A 16,053-nucleotide genomic window follows, 5' to 3' on the forward strand; every position below is an offset into this window, starting at 1 on the left:
CTCTTAAACCTACTGTAGACATTCGTAAATTTTTTAATGAAGCTGCCAATGCTTAATAAGTTAATATCTGTATTTAATTTTGTTTTACATCGATGAATGATTTCTAACTTTATCTACATAATAGCATGTAAATTGTGATTTTTAAAAAATTATATTTAAAAGGACTTTAAAAGCTTTTCTGTCCTACTCAAGGATTTTCTAAAGTATGGGAGTGTGAAAAAAAATTACAAAATTTAATTAACTGAAGAACATAAAACTAGAATATCTAATTAAATATTAATATATTTTACATTGAAATCTTGCATTATAAAGTAAATTTAAGTTTGGAGTTCTGAAGTGATTTCATCGGGTAGCCCCAACCCTTTCTGAAATTTGTGGTTTTCAGCCAAGATCTTTCTTATATCAAGGTAAGTAGGCATGCAGTTGCTGCAAGTAATTCTTAATCTAACAATTTAAGTGTACATATTTATAGGTAATAATTATTAAAGTGATAATTTCAAAATAAAAAATGATTTTGATATCTTAATCAATACAGTCATAATTACAGATTTTAATTTCAAATACTATACATTTTTGTGGAAATTTCATGGTAGATGATAATGAAAGGTCCAAAATTGGACAATAATAGTTCAATTTCTTGGTGCATCGGAAATCTATTACAGAATACTGTTCTAAGTAGTTTGTAATTTCTTCTAGTCTTACAAGAACATTAGCCCCTTTCACATGCAAATGCTCTTTCGCACAGCCACAGTTTGTATTAGGGAGAAACGGGGATATAAAGCAGTTTCGCCTTCAGAATCGGTTCAGATCCACATCATCTGCCATCCCTTAACGGTTCGTAAAGTCCTTAGATTTTTTGGAATCGATTTTTGCTCCCCTTAATTTTAACCAAACTCAGCAGAAGGTCCTTAATTTTAATCATCTGAAATTTCTCTGTTTTTACAACTACCATTTTGAGTGTGAATTAGCATTTTGTAGGAATATTTTTGGTGATTCACTGACATATATGCTTATCTTTTGAATGGGTTCATGTGTTATAATTTGTTTCTATTTCTAATAATGGGATACTTGAGTTTCTAAGCAAGAAGTGAAACATAAGCATTTTGAAATTAATTTTTTCTAATATGGAGCTTTTAAACAACTTCGCTTTTGGGGATGTGAATTTTTTAATTAAATGGCTCTAAATTTGGTGATTTTAAGATCAGTTTTTATAGAAAATTTTTAATTCCGAGATCTGAGAATTTTTTGATGATTTTTTTAAAACATTGTAACATTGATAAATTTCATTAAAATAATGGTAATATATTGAAATTATATATAAAAAATAACATTAAAATAAAATATTTTTATTTTTCACTGTCATATTATAAAGTTTGATTTCGGCAACTTGCTATACAAAATTTTGAATCTGAAAAATAAGCAATGTATAATGCTCTAAAGCACTACTTACGAAACAGCTCTTAGCAAAAGGAAAATTATCTATGTAATTAATTAAAAATGTCTTCTTTTTAATTTTTTGATAGTTTTTTTCCATGTAATTTTCTCAGAAAATATGCATCAGTTTTCTCTATAAAATTAATTTTACTTTTTTCCTCCTTTTTTTTTTTTTTTTTTTTTCCAAAATATTTCCATCTTTTTGCTGTTACAGAATTGCTAGGGATAATTTTTCTTTTTGATTTAAGACATTGCAGCTTAGAACGATTTTAAGGCAACATTTATAGACCCACGATTCTAGAAGACTCCATAAATATGTGACAAAATGAAAAATGTCTCCATGGTATCAACACGTAATGGATGTATTTTACAGAAAGTTTGCAATGAATGTCTTACTTTTTGGAGAACGTCTAGAACAATAATGAAAACATATTTGATACTAGAATCTTAACATGTTTATCTTCCCTTTATTTTCTCTACTTTTCACTAGACTCAAGCGTACAAAATATCAAAAACGCTTCTAATCTTATGACATGGGTAGGCATTATAAAGAAAGGCATTTTTTAATTAATAAAGAAATCAAAAACTTACAATTTAAAAGATTCATCTAATATGTCAATGCATCATACACATATCTGGCTGTAGGCATTTTCCCACCTGATGCAACCTATGTGGATACTAAATTCTGCTGCCTAGTGCCTTTCTAAATTCTGCTTCCAATTCCTGCTCTAAATTTAAAAAGTTTTGCCATTTCTAGATTTTGTTGTTCGGTGTGTCCCTAAATTCTAAAAATTCTGCCACATCAGCTCTGTGACCAGCCTTTACCATATATATTTAATATTTCTTCTAAATGCTCACATTGCTAAAGAAGTAAAATTAGCCGCTTTTTCTATGCATTCTAAATGCTTTAAGTGTATTTTAGAATAACATAAATCCTTAATTAAATAAAAAAAAAATCTAAAGTGAAAAGGAAACGTGTTGAAGAATGTGAATACATAAAGAAAATTATTCTTCAAAGATATGTGCAGTTATTATTATTTAAATTGCCCGATTGTTTATGATTTCATCCTTTACTATAATTTCCCATTTCTATTTCCTCATATGATATAGTTACTGAGCCAGATTAAATTAAAATTAAATTGTATAATCTTTGACCATTTTACATTTGTAGTTTGAATTAGACTGTTCTTGTTTAATTACGCCACCGTGAGCTGTAATTTATTTTCTTAGCATCAGAACGTGCCTTTATGTTCTAAGTTCTTTTTAAATAAGAGGCTTATTTAAACCTTTGTTTGATATTGTAGTTACTTTCAGACACAGTGACACTATGCTTCAGATCTGTTGGGGATTTTGGGCTATTTAACTTTTACCAGACCAAGTAAACCCTCATAGGTACAAAGCACGTAGAAACTAGCGAGAGCACTGGTTTGCATATTGAGACAAATCTCTAATTGTTAGAAAAGATGCTTAAAAAGGAGGAAATTGATATAAACTAGCCAAAATACTTGGGAAGGCTTCAAATTAAAATGACAGATAAATATTTTGTTGAGATATGTTGTTACAAAACATAAATGTTTGATATTTCTTCTAAATGCTCATATTGCTAAAGAAATAAAATTAGACGCTATTTCTATACATTCTAAATGCATTCAGTGTATTTTAGAATAACATGTTATGATTATTAATTACTCATTAAAAGCTACAAAACATAAATGTTTTGTAGTTTTTAATGTGTAATTATCCTAATATCATTTAAGGAGTGTTGGAACCCAAAATTCTTCAAATGGTGATTTGGGATTTTTGCATTTTCAAATTATCTACACTTTTAGCTTTATAAAAATACCATACTTTAATCTTTATGAAAATTAGAACTGTAAAAAATCTAGTTTTAATTTATCATTGAATGCTTTGATAAATGACAATTTTTACATAAAAAAGCGTTTTTCTCCGAACCCGATTTTTGTATACTTGATGTACCTTTTCTCAACTACTGCTCACCGGCATGTAAAATTTTTATGGCTTATTTATTGTGTTTTCTAATGTTTACTGAAATGAGCCTTTTGTGATAAACTAAGGAAAAAAAAAAAAAATTCCGCAAATATTTTTTTCTGAGAAGATTGCTAAATTTTACTGTGCCTAATACTATAATATTTTTTAAAAATTACTCTAATATTCAAAATGTTTCAAAAGCTCATTTCAGTATGATGAGATAGGTTTACTTTTAATTGCACAAAAAATTTCAAGCGTGTATCTACAGTAGATTGTGAGAAAAGAAATCGGATGTGAAATGTACATCGGAAATGGCCAATTTAACATTGTTGGTTTCCGACTCCACTGAGAATCAATGTCATAAATTACATGTATCTTAAACTGTGAAATTTTATTAGATTTTGATTATTGTTAAAAAATAAAATTTAACAGTGACCAGGTAAATCCATAATGATTAATTCATTCTAACTACCCAATTTAATTATTTATAAGTGCTTACCCTTAAAAATTATCTCTACATATTAAACGGTGTTATTGCCTTTCATTGATACTCACTGTGGTCACAAGATAAAATATACAAAAATGTAAAAAATTAAGTAAAATTTATTCTGTGCATCTAGTGAAACTTAAAATGATACAAAATAACTTTTATGGCTTATTGGAACCTTGAAAGTATATTAACTGGATTACAACTCCTGGAACTGTGCACGAACCTACGATACTAACTGCATCAAACAGAGCATGATTAACTTTCAAAACTTGCCAACCGTGCCTACATCAGGCTTTTCAGATTTGTTCTAATCAGCAGGTCTCTCTCTAGACAAGCAGCAGCGGTGACAACATTCAGTCTTTTGTTATGAATAATGCTGATTATGATCTTACTTCTCATTTTAACCTATGCCGTTTGACATAAAATCTACCGACTATTTACTGAACCTGTAGACTGACCAAGTATGTGACAAAATGAGACAAAAAAAAAAAAAAAAAAAAAAAAAAACCTGTTAGTAAAACCACTTATCTTTTAAATATGTCCAACTCTTATAAGTGTGAAATATTTAGTGCTACTTGATAAATTGCTTAAAGTTTATTTTATTCTCAAACTTACTAATAATTATATTAATTCATTTTTCGTAATAATGCATACTACTTAGGGAACTATTTTATGTTTAGGATGGTATTACAAAAGTAAAATTCGGGCATAAGTAATATTTTTAATTGAATTTATTCAGTTCCCATTTGCTCATAGGTCCTTAATTTTTTCATTAATGGTCCTTAAAAGTACTTACCGTATTTGACGGCATATAAGACGCACCCTTATTTAGAAGGCCACACACAAGGAAAAAAAGTTTCAATAGTCTGAAACAATCATTGAATGCAATTACCAAACATACTTTTACTAAGGAAAATTAACAAACGGCAAGCAATTTTAAACATATGTAAATTTCAATAATGAATGAATGAATGGCAAGCAATCAAACATAATACAAAATGAAGCAGAAACATGCACTTTGGCATAGTTTAACACTCCCTACTTTATACTGAATTGTATAGCTTAATCTCTTTTTTCCTGTAGTCATATTTTCCAGGGTATTTTTTAAAAACAAATAGTTTAAAGCACTGATACCGACACGTTTATACAGAGTAGCACCGATATCGACACGTGTGTCGGCTGAGTCAAAGAAAGTCTATGTAAAGAAGGAAGGGCTGCATAGACGTAATATGACTGTCGAACCTGTTCGAACTTCGACATCAGCTTCGAGCTTTGGCGACAGATATTTCACACATGTGCAAAATAATTATGGCAGATGTAGAAAAAGTTATGTGTGTCTAGACCTTGATCTGGGCTAAAAATAGCATTCAGTATTAAAAGTTAACCTGTGTCCTTCACATATAAAACGCATGTAACTTTTTTGAGACCAAATTTAGGGGGGAAAATGCATCTTATATGCCGTCAAATACGGTAATTTCTGTGTACAGAAATGTGTACGAACCGTGCTTAACCCATAAGCCACTGCGAGCAGTGAATGATGCCATAAACGCAAGTCAGATTGGTGGATTTCTAACGTTTACTTGCGTCTTTTTTGACATTGTTTACTATTGCTAAAGAACGGCATCGGAGTTAAATTCTTTAGAAATGGAATTAATTTCTCAAACTACCTAAATTACTACTATTTAGAAGGCCACACACAAGGATTAATTTTAAATGCAATTTATATACAAGACCAAATGATTAAAAGACTAAAAGAAATCACATATGCTGCTGAGCGATTTTAAGTAAAATGTTTTGTGGCTGCTAAAATTTCAAACTTTGCTTTTTGAAAAAATGGATAAAATGACAAATTAATAGCATTAATGTTAATTATAAATATTTTAATATTGATTATAATAGTTTTAGAAAATATATAATTAATTCGGCTGTTAAAATTCTTTTACAAAGATTTTAAATAAAAGCTTGTAATTTATGTTTATATTAACCAACTGAATAGCACTTGGTTTTATTATATATATGCAGTGAAATTCAGTAATAAAATTTTTAAGAAATTCGAAATGATTTAATGACCATATAGACAGCTTATATTCTTTAAACTGCGTTTTCACAGTTTGCATTTTTTTATAAATCCTTTTATTTAAAGTTATAAAACCTATATAGATATGGCCTAAATTATTTAATATTTTTACCACTTAATTAAAATTATATGCTTTAGAGAAACAAGAATGTGTTTTGAAAAATACTGAAAAGAAAAATTATTTGAAGTGGAAATGCAATTGAGATCATATTTGTTTCAAAGATTTTGCATAAAAATGTGTTTTATTTTTTCTCAGAAACTAATTCATTAATTTCAAAATCAATCCTTAAAATTATTTAGAACTTTCTAATAATTACAATAAGAAAATCATTGAAAAAAAGAATGGCATTTTAATTGTTAAATGTTTCTTCCAAAAATTTAAATTAAAAAAAATACTGGCAAAAAATTGTTTCTCAAAATTATTTTGCCTTGCAAAACCCTTTAATAATATTCATAAAAGTAAATGATAGTTCTTAAATAAAAAAAATCATTCAAAAGATACCAAGTCCCCTTGTCGATTTGAAGCTGATATGCATGTCTTTAGTTTTAATTTGAATGGTATTTCTGGAATACCCGGCATCAGGTAACCTTGTCCGTACTTGCTTACAAATTTCCATATTTCATACGGTTGTATGTAATTTTTTTGGACAAAAGAGTACTATTCAGTTGGTTAATAAAAACCAATGCAATTGTTTCGCTGACAGTCCAGCGAGCAGTCGGTTGCATGCCAGCCATGTTTGTTAAAATTAAGTGAACCGCGCAATCGCGCAGTGCAGTATGGGAAATCTCATTTGCCCTGCTCCCGAGAGGTAGGAAAGTTCTACTTCAAATTTGGAGAAGCAGTTAATGCTTGTCGCAGTGTGAATGGGACACGTTGGAAAAACCAGTTTTTGCTACTGGTCGAATCTGCTCTTATGAACGGGACTATTGTGAGAGGTAGAATGGATTTATAAGTGAATAACTTGTTACTATACAGAATGCTCGCTGACAGTCCAGCGAGCAGTCAGTTGCATGCCAGCCATGTTTGTTAAAATTAAGTGAACTGTGCAATTGTGTAGTGCAGTATGGGAAATCTCCTCATTTGCTTTGCTCCCGAGAGGTAGGAAAGTTCTACGTCAAATTTGGAGAAGCAGTTAATGCTTGTCACAGTGTGAATGGGACACGTTGGAAAAACCAGTTTTCGCTACTGGTCGAATTTGCTCTCGTGAACGGGGCTCTATTGTGAGAGGTAGAATGGATTTATAAGTGAATAACTTGTTACTATACAGAATGCTATTTTGACCAATTGGGCAGGATTTCATTTCTGTGTACTTCAAACTTCTGAATAATATATATGTAATGTACAGTCAAAAGTCGTTAATTCGGACACCCATAATCCGGAATGATCTATAATCCAGACCTCAAAGCTAAAAACTTTGTGCGCATGCGCCGCGTTGGCACTTGCGCACAGGCGTTTTACGTGTGCGCGTAAGACCTTGACTACTGCGCATATGCGTGTGCACAAGTGCAGAATACGTTTTCGCCTGCGCGTTTAATGTATAACGGACGGTGTAAGCTAAAATGATCTAATTATCTATTTCACTTAATGTTAATGATTGCGTTGTTTCTTAATCTTCGAATTGGATCCCGCTTATTATTTTTTGCAGACTGTAAGAGCAATTTTATAAAAGTAAACTTGAACTTTCGATTATGTCAAATAGAATTTCCGATGCTGGAACTTCCAAAGGATCTACAAAACGAAAGTATGTTTCGATGTCCAACAAACAAAAAATGGAATTGCTGCAAAAAATGGATAAAGACGAATAATGTGACAGAGAGGTTAGTGAAAACGAAAAAATTTCGATTGACAAGTTAGTCAGTATTCTCGGCACAGCAATTAACGGGACTTGAACAGCGGAACTTTGTAACTGAACAAGAAATTATGTCTGTTTATAGAATTAAAGAGAAAGTATTATCACATAAAATGAAGCAACTTAAACAACTTACATTGAAAGAAATGTTTAATAAAGTAAACAAATAAATATTAAGCTTTTTTTTTTTTGTAAATTTTGATAACCTTTAGATCATAATTGTTCTTTATTTCATAAATTACGGTTTCATATTTTTAATTTTAGAATTTCTGCATGCCATCTTACGAGATTTAAACTGATGATCGATAATCCGGAATCGCCGAAGTCCCGACGAGTCTGGATTAACGACTTTTGACTGTATAGAGTCTGTGCAGTAGTGTATCTGGTCCTGTAAGATTGCTTAGTACAGGGGAGGGTGTTTCTATAAAATTTCAGGTTCTTTTTTATACATTTCCTCCATAGGAACATGACAGCAGTAGTTATATCAATATTACGATGTGCATTTTTTAAGGCAGGTCTCAAGCATTAAGTGTGATTTTGTAAACGAAGAACTAGACTAAGAAATGTGTTTCACGCAAGTATTGCTGTGTCGTGATAAACATTGCAAGTATAGTGTTTGGTGTATATGGAAAGTTGTTTCCAGGAATCTTGAATAAAGCAGCTCCTTGATGGGACCTTTGTGGCTTGGTGAATAAAGTATGTACGTGAAGGATACATTGGCTGCTAAGGATTTAATTGTGTGTATGGTGTAATATGGGAAACTAAATTTGTGTGTTTTGAATATATGTTCATCCAGTTCTAATAAGTAAAGGATGATTTTTTTCTTTTTATATTTGTGGGTAGTAATTACCACCCAAATGTATGATTTTCTACCATCATTTTGGTAGCTTTTAAAAGCCTTGCTCCCAGAAACTTGGTGGCCGCGAGTCCAAAAACGGAGCAACCTCATTTCAGATGTTCTGTGCAGAATGGAAGATAGCAACAGGGTTGCCACGCTACCTGGAGAACCGGGAAAAGTCAGGGAATTCGAAAATTGACCAAAATATTCAGGGAAAAGTCAGGGAATTTAAGTATTTTTGTCAAAATCTGGAAAAGTCAGGGAAGTTCATACAACGATCCAGCCAAAAAAAGCGATTTTTGCGCCGACGTCGGAAGAGGTAACTTTTTTGGCGAATTATGTATCACGTGAGTGTCATTCGGGTAGCTGGCATAGAGCCAATTTTCGCAGCTCCAATTTGATTGGCTTTTAGAAAGGCAAAGCAACTTTTGGTTTCCAATATTCTCGAGAATCGCATGTGCAGTGCATGAACTAAAGAAAGTACCTGTTCCCATATAAAACAAAATGGGTTTAATCCTAGTATACGGTACCATGGAGGTTAGAATCAAAGAATATGTATTGTAAAGAAGGAAAACCTCTGCAACAGACGTGTGTGTGTCTCCGTTCCATCATAGAGGGAAAACAGCTGTTCATGTCTGATATATCTGTTGCCAAAGCTCGAAACCGGTGTCGAAGTTCGAAGGTCACGTTATCAAGAGTTCATAAAATGAATATCGTTTAAAATTTCTTTAACCACTTGCGCTAAAAAGAGGTGCCACGCACGTCAAGATGCTTTTGTCTCAAACCGCGAGCGACGTGAACACGTCGATAAGCATTTATCGCAAAAATGAAAATAACGTGGTGCACACGTCGCCTAACAACGAGATTGTTTATTTCTCGAGTTACAGCTCTGGATTGCACTCGCAGATGCGGAGCGGCGTAAATGAGACACTTTACCGCTTGTTATATTGTAGCGCACGGCACCGCAACCGTGAAGTTTAGTCTTAGCGTAAGTGGTTAAACTCTAAAGGAAAAGAAAATATTTTTTGGCGCAAGTAAATTAATTCATGAATTAGTTATTTTCAGGGGAAAAAAAAAAAAACAAAAAACTACGAAAATCCGTTTTTAAAATTATTGCGAAAAATCCAAGAAGAAACGTCCTTTGATAAAACGTTTCTTCTTGGATTTTTCGCAATAATTTAAAAACAGATTTTCGTAGTTTTCTTTTTGTCAAAAAGCGTTTCTTCTTAACACGTGTTTCTCAATTTCCTGTACACATCGCGGAGAGGGAAATTCTGGCCGCTAGGTTCCGTCGCCAAATCCCTTGGCAAATTTTCCCTCCGCATTCTAGCGGCGTAATAGCATTTTACTGGTATGGAACCTTTTCTTCTTTACATAGACGTTCTTTGGTTAGAATAATAATGGGATTTGGCGACATCTTGATGCGCAGTAAACGGGTCATTTTGGTCTTGGCGACAATTTTCAAAATCGTGCCAAAGCCTTACCGTATACTAGAATTTTACCGCAAAATCTTTTTAAACCTTTTTTTTTTCTTTTCAATAAATACCTTGCCGTTTTTCAGTAAAATAAAAAAATAGTAATCAGTCATCTAGGCTAGCCATGTAATATAACTATATTCGCTAAAATATCGTTGATTATTCTAATTCAATTTTTAAGTAATTATTTTTATGTTATTCATATAATTTAATGTCGCTTCTTCCCTCTAAATTTATTTATTATTAGTAAATAATATTTCCAAATTTCAGGAAATTTTCTCTGGCATAATCCTGAAATTAATTATAGCAGTATGATGACATACCAAATTTAATACAAATTTAATGCACACATTTTTTCCTTATGTATGCTGCGAAATAAATATAAAATACCTCAATTTATTAAAATAGATTTCTTTCTTTCGTTTAGCTGCAGAATGTCTGCAAAAAAAGCCTTATTTTATTCCAGATTGGGAAGATTCTAATTTCAATCTTCAGTGGAGAAAACAACAACTATTATAATTATATTTGTGTTTTCAAGTGTTAAGGTGCCTTTTAAGAACATACCTCACGCAAATTAAATTTACCTAAAATCTAACCTAACTATTTAGCATTGCATTGTGATTTATAAGGACCGGATTAGCCTTGTGTTGAACTGGTGATGATCATGAGTAATAATTAAATAAAACATACATTTGTTATCCAATATATATATCTTAAATTTTATTAAGTTTCTTAAGTGGAAAACTAAAAATTATCAAACAAAGTATACCAAGAATAATTAAGAATAAATGTCCTCTGGGATTTATTAAATAATTAAGTGAATTTGCTACACAATACAAGTAATACCATAATTAATTTACCTCTTAGTACAGCCAATGTACATTACGCGGATAGACTGGAATTTTCTTGAAACACACCTGGAAAAGTCAGGGAATTTCATTCTCCTGTTTGAGTGGCAACCCTGTAGCAATAGCAAGATGTAGCTGCAGATGTGAAAAAGGGTAGTAGTTCGAAGAAGCGATGTCGTGAGTGTGGCAAAAGATCCTATTTAAGTCCATATAGAGTCCAGCTAATGAATGCAGACACATGTAGTCTTTCAGTATCTTGATGGAACATTACCTTTTTGCACTAGAACTCAGTTCAATGTTTTTCTTTCATAGTAGAATCAACATGGACTAACATCTCGCTGTACACCTGACTATCGAGGGCTTTACCTTCTTCCTGACACTCTTTGTGGATAATGCCATAGCAGTTGCACCAGATACAAAGCATGAGCTTTTTTTAGTCAGAATTGTGCTTTACGACGTTGAAAATGGCCTCACCGGGTGTAGACCAACCCCCTTTTCTTCCTGTGTTGAAGTAAATACACTTTTGATAACAAGTGATGATCCGGTTCAGCATTTTGTCCTTGCATTGGTATTTGAGCAGGTAAGTGCATGCCCAAACATGTCTTGAATATGCTTAAGGTTTCATCATTCATGTTCGGAATAAAAATAAGGAGTCTTTCATTAAACTAACTAAATTCAATTAAATTTCTAAATCATCATTTTTATTATTATTACCAAGGATTCAATCTCAGTTCAGATACGAAGGTAGCACCGAAGACTCGCTTCCAATTCTTATGTAATCTGATGTGATGTAAAAGAAGAAAAAGTTTACATTAAAGTACTTGGCGAGAATAAATCGACTTCAAGGAGGTTGTAACACACTGTTCCCGAAGTTGACAATTGTTCTAATTATTTCAGGAGATTAACAAATGCAAATATTATAAAAACATACAATGTGAAATTGAAATTACTTTTACAGAAAACATTTGAAGAATTTATTGAAGTCCACAAAATACAATAATAAACTGAATAAGAACATTTAATCAAAAAATATTCACAAAAATACAAAAAAAGGAAAGGATTGTTCATTGCTAAATAATAAAATATCAATCTTAATATATGGCAACTTATTTTCCTTTCCCGTGAGTGGAAAAAAAGTCAATCGTTCCTTTTTTTAAATAATGCTCTTTATATTATTTTTTCAAATTTCATTTTAATTCTTTAAGTGGCATGGTTTCTTTCAAATAACTGTTTTAAAAATTTCTCTTTGCCCATTCGAACTGCGTAGTTTAAATAAAAGGTGCATCGTTTATTTTTTCAAATAGTTTTCTTTATAATTTTTTGGTCACAGTTATTATTTTAGGTAATTTTTAAATTTTTAGAATTTTATTTCAATTGTTTGTGTTGCATTGTCTCTTCAAATAATTGTTTTAAAATTTTCTATCTATTCATTCGAACTGAGCATCGTAAATATATTTATGAATATAAATTTTCCGAATTTGATTTTATTTATTTGAATTGCATTTCTTTCGGAAGACTACTTTGTGTCCCAGACTACGATGCATCTGAAAACTGAATATATTAAAATAGGAATTGCAGTAAAGCACAGTTAACACGCCTTTCAATGTTCCGTTCAGAAAAGATATATAAATGAGAAAGATGCATAACCGACACTTTAACTTAGGGTGACTTTCATATATTGCTTTAAATAGCTTTAACATTGTTCCCATTGCTTTACAAAATTGTATTATCCTACATTTAGTTTCTTAAAATGTTATTCATATTTTAGTGAACTATTTTATTTTTGAAATCGCAAGAATCAAACATCATTAAAAGTTTTAAATTAAAAAAAATGCTAAATTTTATGCATTTTTTTTCTTCTTCTTGATGGCTTGCTCTTTTTCTTCAGGCATTCTGCAAGTATATTAAAAAGCATCCAACTTTTCGAAACATCTTGGTATTTCTGACATTCATTTTAATTAAAGTTATCGCCTTCCATTTCAAAAGACCCACAAACGGCCGAGCGGTAAAGTCGCTGAACACTGGTAGTTCGCTCCGGGATTCGAATCCCGACGAACGGGCTAGTTGCATGGCCGTTTTCGTGGTTTTTCTCATTGTAACGTGTATGCCAGTGACCAATTATGTGTTATGCGTCCCTGTCCGGGCGACTGCTACGAGCAGATATCAAGAAATTGTAGGTGACTCAAAACACAATCTCGTGCACCATTACAGGAGCGCATTTTTACATCCGTAACAAATTCCTGCAATTTACAAGTTGAATATATTAAGAAATATCTGCAAAAACTTAACAGGAAATTCTTTGACAAAGGTTTGAATTGCAGTAAAGGAAACTTTAATGCTGTACTGAACTATGTCTGCATTCCTGAGGACTACAATATCAGGCCTTATACGGCTCACAGAATGAGGGATCAGAATTTTGTCACTTAGCCCACTCGTTTTTAAATATGTAAATAACACATTTTCATGTGTACATTACTTCACTTTCATTTGTTTATTACATGTTTAACACTGTATCCTGTGCATATTTTATGTATTTTAATTTCTTTTGCATCTTCATAGCTCCATACACGTGATTATTATTCTTGTCTTAGGGGTGAAAGTTAAGTTACTTTGATGATCGGACTTTTCGCCACTATGGCCGATGGGCCCTCTTTTCCTTACCTGCTCCGAATTCCCAGCTGAGAACTAGCTGATAGTTGACACTCTGATTGTTCTTAGGGGATTAGATCAATATAGCTTATTAAAGCCCATTAGGAACAAATTTAAACTTCATCAAGGAAAAACAATATTGTTCTGACTGACATCCCCATACATTATATGAGAAAGTATTGGCTCTAAAAATAATTTAACTACAGCTGTCATAAACTGAATTGTAAATACAGTATAAAGTCTTTAATCTGGACCTCAAAGCTACAAACTTTCTGCGCATGCGTAAACGCACAATGCGTTTACCTTACACGTGCACGAATTACGAATACATCCCCATACATTATACGAGGAAGTCTTGGCTCTAAAAATAATTTAACTACAGCTGTCATAAACCGAATTGTAAATACAGTATAAAGTCTTTAATCCGGACCTCAAAGCTACAAACTTTCTGCGTATGCGTAAACGCATAATGCGTTTACCTTACACATGCACGAATTATGAATACCATTAATACTTACGCCATTACGAATACCTTTACGCATGCGTGTTTAATGTATAACAGACGGTATAAGCTAGGCTAAAATTATCTATTTCAGTTAATGTTGCAGATTGCGTTGTTCCTTAATCTTCTAATTGGATCCAGCTTATTATTTTTTGCAGACTGTTAGAGCAATTTTATAAAAAGTAAGCTTGAACTTTCGATTATGTCAAAAAGAGTTTCCAATTCTAGAGCTGCCAAAGAATCTACAAAACGAAAGCATGTTTCGATGTCCGTTAAGTGGAATTGCTGCAAAAAATGGATAAAGACATGAAGAAAGTGACAGAGAGGTAATTTGTTTCTCTAACCATTCTGAAATCTGTTTATCAATTTCACGCTGCTCTGCAGCCCCCCCCCCTGGAGTATGTAGCGGCGTGCAATGAATTGCAAGTTGATCTGTCAGCACTATCCTCATCTTCAGGCAGATGTTTTTATTTTATTCGCCTTATAATTCCTTACTAAATGTAGTGTTTCATCTCGATGTACTCCGATATGATTTAAATTAATTTCCTCATCATTATAAATATCAAGAATACACATCAAATAGTTTTCTCGTTGCAATTTTCTAATTTCGACTATGCGTAATGTATGCTTTACGCATGCGTGCGTTGAAAGAAATGTTTAATTAAGTAAATAAATAAATATTAAGCTTTTTTTCTTTTTTTTGTAAATTTTGATACCCTTTTGATCATAATTGCTCTTTATTTCATAAATTATGGATTCATATTTTTAATTGTATAATTTCTGCATGCCATCTTATCAGATTTAAATGGATGATCTATAATCCGGAATCGCCGAAGTCCCGATGAGTCCGGATTAAAGACTTTGTACTGTAATCATCATGTTATTTATTTTCCGTAAATATTAACACATATATATGATTGTTACAGAAGATTATTTTGTCTCTTGCGATCGATTTCTTCAATAAAAGTTGAAAATAAATTGTAGCTACTATATTTAACTTCAATTCTTAATTATTATAATTATTAGACAGTGAGATATTATAATGCAAATATAATTCAGATTCTTCAGTAAATATATTTTTCTTGTAGTACAAGTTCCATCAGGTTTCATTGAACAAATGATAAGAGAAAGATAGTTTTACTATAGAAATAATGCTATATCGCATTTCCCAAAAATGTTTAACTGGAAGAAATAATATTTAAAATATACTTTGTATATATTCCTAAGAGAAAGGAGACATAGTTTTATATTAGTAAACAAAACTAAAGAGTTTCAGAATGCAAAGAGTCTCAAAAATGGTTTAAAAAGTCTTTTTACATTAGGTCTTTGGAATACTAAGGACCGTCTTTAGAGTAATCATATTATAATTCTTTTCTTCAATCTGCTCAATCTAAGTTATTAACTGATGTAATGAATGTCTACAAGATTCAAAAATCTTTTGTCTGTCCTATTACAATTTTGATTTAATGGCAGATAATGCTAGTGAAAACCATAAAAGTGTCGAGAAAAATGAAAAATATTTTTCATAATCACATAATATGAAAAATTACAAATGCAAATTAATCACTGTCATAACCAGTGAAATGAATGGAATTTGCGGTACAAGGCTGTTGAGGTATAAACTTTTGATCTTTATTGTACATAAAATCAATATATCTGCAAGATATGAACACTTCTCAAGCTAGACATCCTAACGGCATTTCTTAAGATCAATGGTTCTGCTAGCAATCTTCCTATTCCAGAGCTACCAACTCTCCTTTTGGCGGGAGACTCCCGATTTTCGATCGCTCTCCCGCCAACCCGATTTACAATATATTTCTACCGACTTTCTCTTATTCTTAAAATTTCTCACAATTTTTATGGAACTTGGCTTAATACTTCGTTATATGAACAACAACAAC

Source organism: Stegodyphus dumicola, chromosome 2 (genome assembly GCF_044657685.1).
Source record: "Stegodyphus dumicola isolate Sdum_Otavi_A_Nest chromosome 2, ASM4465768v1".
NCBI lineage: Eukaryota > Metazoa > Arthropoda > Arachnida > Araneae > Eresidae > Stegodyphus > Stegodyphus dumicola.